The 11,326-nt window shown below is 40.8% G+C and overlaps 1 non-coding gene across 1 annotated transcript; it reads right to left on the reverse strand.

The window, feature by feature from the left end:
- Positions 1–10,723: 10,723 nt before the first annotated feature.
- On the reverse strand, positions 10,724–10,796 carry Trnam-cau. The gene has a single exon. It is a non-coding gene; the product is annotated as a tRNA-Met (tRNA).
- Positions 10,797–11,326: the final 530 nt, after the last annotated feature.

The following is an 11,326-nucleotide window of genomic DNA, read 5'->3' on the forward strand; positions in this document are numbered from 1 at the left end:
CTCATTAGTTATGTGATCTACCCATCTAATCCTCAACATTCTTCTGTAGCACCACATTTAGACAGCTTCTATTCTCTTCTTGTCCAAACTATTTATCGTCCATGTTCCACTTCCATACATGGCTACACTCCATACAAATACTTTCAGAAATTACTTCCTGACACTTAAATCCATACTCGATGTTAACAAATTTCTCTTCTTTACAAACGCTTTCCTTCCCATTGCCAGTTACATATCCATATTAATATTAGCCCATATAATTCTAAAAGCATTGAGCTAAAAAAGTATGCTCCTTTCTTCAAGCTTTCGTAAGTGTATCAGGTGCGAAGTAGTTGTTCTTACTTAATGAATGTCGTATATGTGTGTCTAATGTTAGCATCAAAATTCAAGAAAAATGCACAGGTATGTATTTATAGTGTAGAACATTTGGAACATCATGATATTGTTTCTCTCCTCTGTTGTCAGTTAACACAGTCATTTCACACAGGGTAGTGAACTTGTTTGCCTGGGTCCAGCAAACGAGAGTAAAATCAGACGGAGCGGTAATCGTGTTTGCTTGGTTCCGAAAGCCGCCGACTTTCACTAACAGGCGCAATTCTGCCGCTTAATTAGACGTGGCTCTCGAGGACGCAATCAGAGGATTTGCGAAAGGCGAGGTGGTCAACCCGCTACTAAGTCCAGCTGATCCGCACTAACCTTCGTAACAGCCTAGGTCTGAGGTTACAAGTAAATCTGCCAATCTGTCCTGTCGCATGCTACCTTTCGAGTCGGTAGCCTTTAATTAAGGTTAGTGACTGCGAGTATTTTCAGTATTGTGATCGTCAATTAAATAAACTGAGGTTAAAAACAACTACAGCAAGTTACGTCACGAAATATTTCATTCTTTGCGTTACTAACCTGGAACCATTTCTGGCTGATCTTCAAATAGTGCAATCAAAAGGTTTGCATTGTGAGCATTAAAGTATTGTCATGGACACTGTATGTTGTTTCATTGTGGTAAAAGATTTTAATGTAGCACCTTAAATTCCAGCTATTTTTACCTATTAGGGAAAAACTGCATTCATTTTAATTATTGTTCCAATCGGCATTCCATTAGGATTCTTTTACATGAACTGCATTAAAAACTGATAATGTAACTCAACAGTGAATTTCAGTGTTTTAGAAAGGAATGTCTGAGGTTACGTATCTGTCATGTGATGAACCATACTGCCTAAACATAATAAAAAGATATAACATATTGATCGTTTTGTACATAATACTACCCACAACAGGGGCAAAACACTGAAATAATCAGTGCAGAATACCCGGTCTTCATTGGTACTGAGATAACTCTTAAATAAAGGCATTCAACATGCATTATTAGGACACAATCAGTTCATTTGTTTGCCTAGATCCAGTGACAGAAAGTAAGTTGCCCATTCGCAATATCACATAGGCAGAGAAGTAGAGCTAAGTACAAAAGCCTAGGGTGAGCGAAATTCGCGGCACCATTAATGGTGAAAACTGTCGCTGGTGAAAATATGTAACAGAACCAAAAGCATTCCAGTAAATGTGGGTCCGCAATAGCACTGTTGATATTTTTAAAAATATCGGTAATTCGATATTTAAAAAAGTATCATTGTCGGCGCTCAGCGTATCGAAAAAAAATATCGTTATATCGATGGAAAATGATACGGACGTATAATCCAAAAAATATCGGCTGCACATTGTAAATACACTGCCAGTTTTAGAGCTGTATATTTAAGTAATGAACGATGCACGTTCACGTTTGTTAATAATCACTTTGCTAACAATTGTAACTGCAGGTAAATGGCACAATAAAAGGTGTCCGATGGGCCCGTCGTTTGGTTTCGTCACATATCGAATTTGTCTGGAACACCTCATGCCGACTTTGCGGTTTTTTGCATTTCTGCAAGTGCCAGTGACCCAGCAGCTGTAGTATCTAAATTACGTGGTGAAGTTGAACGTTGCAGTTTCTGCTGGTAGCGCCGAGCGCCGATTACGTCGTCATTCACCCTCGCACGTCTCCGCCCACCGCGAAGACCTAGCTTATCATTTAGACCTTTGCTCATCAGTTTCAACAACTGTTTTTGAAGAATGCTAATGTGAAGAGATAGCACATCAATTGCGTTAAGCTACTTCTGTACATCGGAAACCTTCTTATTCCATTCACGCCGTCCCCCTCCCCCCCCCCCTCCCCCCACCCTACCCTCCCAGTGCAATCGAACTCCTTCTGTGTGTCATCTCTACTTGCTTCCCACAGTCAAAGAGAAAGACGGGATGTGATGGAAGTTCAAAAAGTATTAAGATTCCTTAGTCTGCTTTCACTGTCGATAGCCATATCGTTTACACTATGATGCCTCTTTATAGGCACGCGAAAATTTGTCCAATTTGATTATCTTCATGGCGTGTGGGGTGCATAGCGAAAACAGGTAGCAAGCAGGTATTCAACCAACATCAAATATCGCGGCGCGTTAATCAACCTATGCTGTTTACAGGGTGAAAAGAATTTAAACCGACAAACTCTGGGAGGTTGTAGGGGACATCAAAACAAATATTTTTCCCTAATGTCATTTTTTCCTATGAGGATTATTTAAACTGTTGGAGGCCTCTTCAGTTGATAGAGGCCGGAGTGAGTTCACTCATATGGTTGGTGCGTAATACGTAGCGCACCAAAACGGACGATATGCACAGCGGGTTTATCAACAACAATATCCTAATTGCCGTATCCCGCATCATAAGACCTTTGCTGGTGTGTACCAACGTCTGCGTGAGACCGGGTCATTTAGCAGATTATCTGGACAGGAGCCGAAACAAGGCCCCGGGAGTAGACAACATTCCATTAGAACTACTGACGGCCTTGGGAGAGCCAGTCCTGACAAAACTCTACCATCTGGTGAGCAAGATGTATGATACAGGCGAAATACCCACAGACTTCAAGAAGAATATAATAATTCCAATCCCAAAGAAAGCAGGTGTTGACAGATGTGAAAATTACCGAACTATCAGTTTAATAAGTCACAGCTGCAAAATACTAACACGAATTCTTTACAGACGAATGGAAAAACTGGTAGAAGCCGACATCGGGGAGGATCAGTTTGGATTCCGTAGAAATATTGGAACACGTGAGGCAATACTGACCTTACGACTTATCTTAGAAGAAAGATCAAGGAAAGGAAAACCTACGTTTCTAGCATTTGTAGACTTAGAGAAAGCTTTTGACAATGTTGACCGGAATACTCTCTTCCAAATTCTAAAGGTGGCAGGGGTAAAATACAGGGAGCGAAAGGCTATTTACAATTTGTACAGAAACCAGATGGCAGTTATAAGAGTCGAGGGACATGAAAGGGAAGCAGTGGTTGGGAAGGGAGTGAGACAGGGTTGTAGCCTCTCCCCAATGTTATTCAATCTGTATATTGAGCAAGCAGTAAAGGAAACAAAAGAAAAATTCGGAGTAAGTATTAAAATCCATGGAGAAGAAATAAAAACTCTAAGGTTCGCCGATGACATTGTAATTCTGTCAGAGACAGCAAAGGACTTGGAAGAGCAGTTGAACGGAATGGACACTGTCTTGAATGGAGGATATAAGATGAACATCAACAAAAGCAAAACGAGGATAATGGAATGTAGTCGAATTAAGTCAGGTGATGCTGAGGGAATTAGATTAGGAAATGAGACACTTAAAGTAGTAAAGGAGTTTTGCTATTTGGGGAGCAAAATAACTGATGATGGTCGAAGTAGAGAGGATATAAAATGTAGACTGGCAATGGCAAGGAAAGTGCTTCTGAAGAAGAGAAATTTGTTAACATCGAGTATAGATTTAAGTGTGAGGAAGTCGTTTCTGAAAGTATTTGTATGGAGTGTAGCCATGTATGGAAGTGAAACGAGGACGATAAATAGTTTAGACAAGAAGAGAACAGAATCTTTCGAAATGTGGTGCTACAGAAGAATGCTGAAGATTAGATGGGTGGATCACATGAGGAGGTATTGAATAGGATTGGGGAGAAGAGGAGTTTGTGGCACAACTTGACGAGAAGAAGGGACCGGTTGGTAGGACATGTTCTGAGGCATCAAGGAATCACAAGTTTAGCATTGGAGGGCAGTGTGGAGGGTAAAAATCGTAGAGGGAGACCAAGAGATGAATACACTAATCAGATTCAGAAGGATGTAGGTTGCAGTAGGTACAGGGAGATGAAGAAACTTGCACAGGATAGGGGAGCACGGAGAGCTGCATCAAACCAGTCTCAGGACTGAAGACCACAACAACAACAACAACAACAACCTGGACAGGGACGCCGTCGCATGGTAAGAACGCTGCATTTTAAAGAAGCTGTCTTGCAGCATGTGGAGCGGGATCCTTCAATCAGCACTCGTGCAAATGCACGTAACATGGGGACGAATCAGACGAATGTAGGAACAGTCATTCGAGAACAGTTACGTCCATTTCACTTACAGCGTGTCCACAACCTGGAACCAGTTGATTATCCACCCAGAGCACAGTTTTCGCAGTGGTACCTGGAACAGTGTGAAATGCATCCTACATTTCCATCCTCTGTAAGGTATATCGATGAAGCAACGTTCGGGCGTGATGGAGTCTTCAACATGCACAATTCGCATGTTTGGAGTGAGGATAACCCACATGCCAAAGTTACTAGCGCTCATCAAGTGCGGTTCTTCGTTAATGTGTGGGTCGGTGTTCTTGGGGACTGTTTAATTGGGCCGTATCTGTTACCTAGGCCATTAAGTGGCAGGCACTATTACAATTTTCTCGCCAGAGCATTGCCAGAATTGTTGGAAGACTTCACGCTCCCTACAAGACAACGCATGTGGTTCCAACATGACGGGGCGCCGGCACATTTAAGTCGTCGTGTGCGTCGATTTCTGGACCGACGGTTGCCAGAAACGTGGGTTGGCAGAGGTGGTCCTGTATCATGGCCTGCTCGATCTCCAGATATGCCCCTCTGGACTTTTTTGTGTGGGGAGAGATGCGCAACCTTGTTTGCGCAACTCCTGTTGCATCAGAAGAGGATCTGGTTGCCCGGATAGTAGCAGCAGCAGGAACAATTCAGGGTACTCCTGGGGATTTTGCCCCTGTCAGACAGAACATGATCCGACGGTGTAACCTTTGTTTACGTGTCAATGGAGGCATTTTTGAAAATGTACTGTAATTGAAATTGGGTTGTATTAATGTGTTGTCTCTTGGTCATAAAAAATGGAAAAGTATTTTTTGATTTAATTTGCCGCCAGAGAAATCTTCCTCTACCGGTTTAAATACTCCTCACAGGAAAAAATGACATTAGGGAAAACTATTTGTTTCGATGTCCCCTACAAACTCCCAGAGTTTGTCGGTTTAAATACTTTTCACCCTGTGTATATGTTGTTTGTAGATTGACTGTTGCGGGGGAGGGGACTTGAGAAAGGGATTTTTCTTGTTTATCTTCCACTGCTGACAACTCCCAAACATACGTGTTACTTACCGATTAGTTACTATGGTAAAAATTACATACGTAAATAACATTATGCAGATGGTCGCCTTCATAAATAACATGGATTGGTGAATGCACATTATGCAGATGGTCGCCTTCATATGTGTAAGCCTCCTTACTAGTAGCAAGGAAGACAACGTGAACGTAATGCTGTTGCAATGTAATGTAGATAGGAGAGGTTTGTGATCGTGTTGCGTAATGCATTTTAAAATAAATTGGATTATTACCGTTATTGGATGTACGAAGTGGGTTTGCGATCGCGATCAATGAAAATTCAAAAGCACCCCACCTTCTCTTATATCAGAGAGTAACTTTGCTGTACGGGAGATAACAGGACCGTTTTGAAGTGAGCGGCAGCAGTATCGAGGGAGTCATAGTCACTGCTTCCTTAATTATATCTCATGTATGTGACAGTATCCAACAATAACTGCTGAGTGCTTTTAAACATCCACACATATGAGCAAACCAGCTGCGTATTTATCTGCTGTCACTCGTGCTTCTGCTGCCTGGGGTATGCAACGGCTCCTTTTGAATAAGAATTGATCGATGAAGACGTAGGGTAGAGCCGCGCACGCATGCTTTCATACCCCGCAGCTAATTCGTTGCAAACAAGAACCGGTAGCTACGACGCTGGAGTCAGATAATCTGTGCACTGGCGAGAATTACGATTTAATACAATACATAGAATTACAAAATAAAAACTACTGAATGATTTAATAACAAGGGTTCCAGTCTAACGTCTGTAATCGTGACAGAGAATTATGTTGAACAAAGTTTTGAAGGACGTATCAAGTAAATGGACAGTGCTCTTACGATATTCAGTTAAAATACAAACAGGAAATATCCCTATCAAATACAGTAAAGTTACATAGAGAGCATTTTGAGAATGGTAGCAGCAAAGTCCCCACACTAAATTGTAATCAGAGATACATGAAAACTAAGTCCACTTTGTACCCGCAATACACGAAACATTTAGCTGCTCAAAACAGTTCAGAATTCAACTGCTGATTCAGAAGTTGACACACACTGTATTAACAATAGTTACACACTCCGTCTATCCTCAGTTCCATAATACAAGCGGAAAATGTAGGTCCTGCTCTGGAGCACATTCAGACCTCTCGAAATATAATTTCTCGCGAGAAAAGTATGGTAGTGGTCACTCACTGCCCAGAATCTGTCATTCACTCCATCAAAAACCACACGGTACCACAGGCAGGTCTGCCTTCTTCTAGAACGAAAATCCGAGTGTCCCCTTCCAGATCTGAGAAGTGTCGTCGAAAGCGGCTGTGCACTGCACAGAATCTATCACCTATACGTCCAAATCTCACACGTTGCCACAAGGAGGTCTGTATTCTTCCTGCACAAACGAAAAAGTGCCCAGGATCGCTCCCTTGACCTCATCACTCGGAAAAGCCCCAGTCTCAGTTGACTCACGTAGTGTTGTGCTGCTGTCTGCTTTTCCATTGGCTGAAGGCCGTCCGCACCAGAAATAACATTCTTACGTTGTACAGAAATGATTTGATTCAACTTAACCACTTTCTCGCACTATACTAATATACAGTATTAAACAATATTTAAACGAAAGAAGTGTTTTATACATTCACTCACACTCCTACCATGTACAATTACTAAAAAAAGATTTGTTCATAAATAAATAAACTAGTATTCTTGTGTAAGTACACAGACGTCAGATGATAACGAATTATCATTAAATTATATTTAAACAATTGTTTATGTCTTCTTGACAGAATCGTCTTTTGACTCTCTTTTCAGTTGTGGTGTTCACTAACACATGAGATCGACCACTTCTAAAACAGCACTTTTTTAGTAGCACTTTGAGTCCCATTTGAATGCTGTTACTGGCCAAACAGCAAATTTTTCATTAAGTAAATACACAAGTATGACAAAATGCGAGGTATTCATGCTGCATTCATTTGTTGTGTAACTGTGGCGTAAACGATGTTGTGTCAACCGTTTGCATAATGAAATAGATGTAAAGGACGCAGTAAATCAATAAAGAAAATAGATGCAGATATGTAGCTGTCGGGGATGATAGCTATAGTGCAGTGCCATCATCTGAAATAGCCTTGGTTCCAGTCGATTGAAGCGATTAAAAGTTGTTGGTTCAGAGGTTCATTGTGAAAATGTTTATTCACTGTGAAATATTAACTTCTGTAGTTTTGAAGAAATTATTGTTGTCACTGGATGCATCTCATTGTTCTGAGATCGCAGATGTATTGTTCTGGATCACAGATGGATTCAGATTTGCTTTAATACCTTACAGTAACGTATTATAGATTCTCAGCTGTAAAAAACCATCTTTCAGATCGTCTGACACTGCACACGCTCTGATCTCCTGCCCAAAGGCCATGTTAGTAACAGCAGTCCAAATTCCCAGCTTTGGGATTCACCCATTTCCGATGAAACATCAGCCCACTGACTAGTAAGTCATGAAGGTGTGACGTCGCTGAATAAGAGATCTTTTATTTGTTTATATAGCGACGTGACTCAGCTTTCCTCAGTCGTGTCAAGTAATCTTAGTGCGACAGTCAGTATACGAGGCTGTTCCTGTTTTCACTGTCCAGAAACATTCCAAATTTGCTGCGGCTGTGACCTAAATTTCGCGTGCGTTGTTCTGTAACACTCAAGTTTCAATGAATTAGCATGTAAATTCCGAATCGTCCGCAACAGCGGTGGTCAACCTGGTTTGCGCCGCCTCTAGTCGGCGTTCCAGCTTTCATGGTGGGCGGCAGCCCATAGAAGTTTTAAAAAAATCATTACATTTAAAAAAATTGAGGAAGTATTTGAGAATTATTATTATTATTATTATTATTATTACAAGGTTTAACTTCCTGTAAATCTATTTTATAAAGTTACTCCCTTGTTTTATAAATCACCATTACTGTCTGAAAGGTGGGCGGTTAGAAAGTTTGTTTTACTAATACAGGTACGAAAGTGGGCGATAGGTGAAAAACGTTGACCACACCTAGTCTACAACTTCAGAATGGTCAAGTAGCGGTATGTGAGTACACGTCCCTGTGAAGACAATTCTGGATTTCACTACGTGTTCCAGATCGCACGACTGTTTTCGAAAATGTTCTGTAAGTCGCCTCAGATACTGTGTTACGTTCCCAGCTCCATGAAATTACCAGGAGTTGATCTCTTTGGTCGCCAAACACAATTGTATTGATATTCCTACAACTTTTCACGACATGGTCAGGATGTCTTCTCCATGTACACTAGGCCTGCCATTCCCCCTTCTCATCTAACATTCTTACTTATGTCCCTAAATGCACAATACTACTGGCTTATTTATCATTCACTCATTGCTGAAGATGTGTAAATATCGCTTTGTTCGGCGAATTTCAAATCCGTTGTTACATTTACGTCAAGAAACGGTTTATTTGACAATAATTAAGGGTGATTACTTTATTTCTTGGACAGTTTAAATCGCTGTTATAGAAAAAGGAAACTGCGGCAGTAAAAAGAACCACGGGTACTCGCGCATGGATCTGTGCCCACTACTATGCAGGTGCAAGCTGATTACTGCAGTCATATTGTCTTTGAAATCGACCATTACTGTTTTATTCAGCTTCAGAAATACCCACCTTCTGTCTGGTTGAATATTCTGAAGTGCAGTGCAGAACTAGAATCGCCAACAGTTGATGAAATTTAATACTTGATTGTGTGAGGCGTATAAATTGCATTGAAAGAGATAGCTGAAACTAGTTTCACGTTGCGGAGACGGTTTGCATTGCCGTGCCTGTCGCGATCCCTTAACATAACTGACAAAGCGGATGTCACAAAATAGGGAAGATTGGTAATGTCACTAAATGAAGAGGTCCATCATATACATCTCAAAATGTTATGAGATGTTGTGGGGTCAGTTCGTCCTATAACGTTACTGCAGCCGTTAAGACGACCAACGTTTTATGTAGTACTGGAAACAGCAAGGAACAATAAAGTGATTCACTTACAGCATTTCATTGATTAGGTTGGCTCAAATGGCTCTGAGCACCACGGGACTTAACTGCTGTGGTCATCAGTCCCCTAGAACTCAGCACTACTTAAACCTAACTAACCTAAGGACATCACACACATCCATGCCCGAGGCAGGATTCGAGCCTGCGACCGTAGTGGTCGCGCGGTTCCAGACTGTAGCGCCTAGAACCACTCGGCCACTCCGGCCGGCACTGATTAGGTGTCGGAAGCTTTTTCAAAGACTCCTAAATAGGACTAAATTTGCTTAGTATATACAGTTGAACCTACGCCAACAGGTATTTTCACTCAGATAGGAACCACATACACAACGTGTATATAAATGGCAATATTTGACGGTGTGTTTTATTTTTGCACTTTATAGTTCGGTTTTAGATTATAAGATGTGCTAAGGCATTCGAAACCACTAGAGACTGGCATAAGTATCGTAATACTTAGCGGAACAAATTGGACATCATATCCTTTAGAGTCGTCAGCCGAAAATATTGTAATTTAATTTCATGTATGGTTAGAATTATTAGGAGATAAATTCACGGTTCCTTCGTGTTGATGGAGAATGTAAATGTTTTGTGATCGACGTCTTACTAATACTCTAAGGAAATGCTTTTGCTACAACAAACATACACATATGTGTAGTCAGTATTGGATATAAAATGCCGGGTAATGGCCTTCTCCAGATTTTTCCATGTATAAAAGTCTTGAGCTGCAGGCATCCTGCATGTTTTCTAGTACAATCCATCCACATTCCATTATGTCATTTCTTGGCCGAGTCTCCTACACACCTCTAATTAATTTTCATTAGAGTATTTAACTCCTCTGTGTTTTAAGAACCCTGAGTAGTTTACGATTGACACTTTAGCATTACACTTTTTAATCATCACCAAATTCGGTAACGGCCATTGAAGCCCACGTTAAGTAATAATTTTGCGTTTATTGGAAACTTTCGTTGCAGCCCAGGGTCCTATTCTTTCTTTGACAGCCAGTATTTTTTATTCCGTCGATCATCCGTTTCGTATCTGTTCGTAATACGATACTTCTGTTGGGTAAAGCCTTACCATTAGGGAAATATCAAATAAAAGAAACTCCTCAATTTGCAGTTTACAAACGGTTGCTCTTTCTTCATCATAATTGTGAAGCTCCTTTGAGCTACGTATAGGGGATTTCCGTTAAAAATTTGATAGACAAGTAAGACGAAGGGCAAGTGCAGGCAAAATATGTAAATGAAAAAAAAAAAGAAATGCCCCGGGTGAGGATCGAACTCACGACCTTAAGATTATGAGACTTACGCGCTGCCTACTGCGCTACCGAGGCGATGCGCGAAATAGGTATCACAAGTATATTTGTACGACACAGTGCGCAATCCGTCAACATGCTAGAGATTTTTTCCAGTTTGTTGGTAAAGCAGTGATATCAAAACTCTTAGTATGTTCATTTCACTAAATTAATACTATAATAATACAAAATATGTCATACTCTGATAGAATGAAGAGGTGACATACGTACACTGTATAATGAACATGTACTGTGGGGATACACCATTGTGAAATCGCACGGTTGATTATTCCAAAACACGAAAAACAGCTACGTTTCTTTACTTTGCAGTATTCGACGTAAGACTTGCAATGCCGAGCATCGTACAGACTGTCAGTATAGTTACAGTGCAGTATTCTGATATTTGTCTTGTTTCTTTAGTACCAGTGCGTTGGAATCTACAAATTATTAGGAGCTGAAACAGAAGTTAGGAAAGTTAGCAACACAGAAAGAACTAGATTTACGGTCTCTTGCAGAGTCCACGTGCTGCCAGCGTACTATATTTTTGTTTTTCTTTCGCTGTTGCTTAC

This window comes from Schistocerca piceifrons, chromosome 2, assembly GCF_021461385.2.
Source record: "Schistocerca piceifrons isolate TAMUIC-IGC-003096 chromosome 2, iqSchPice1.1, whole genome shotgun sequence".
NCBI lineage: Eukaryota > Metazoa > Arthropoda > Insecta > Orthoptera > Acrididae > Schistocerca > Schistocerca piceifrons.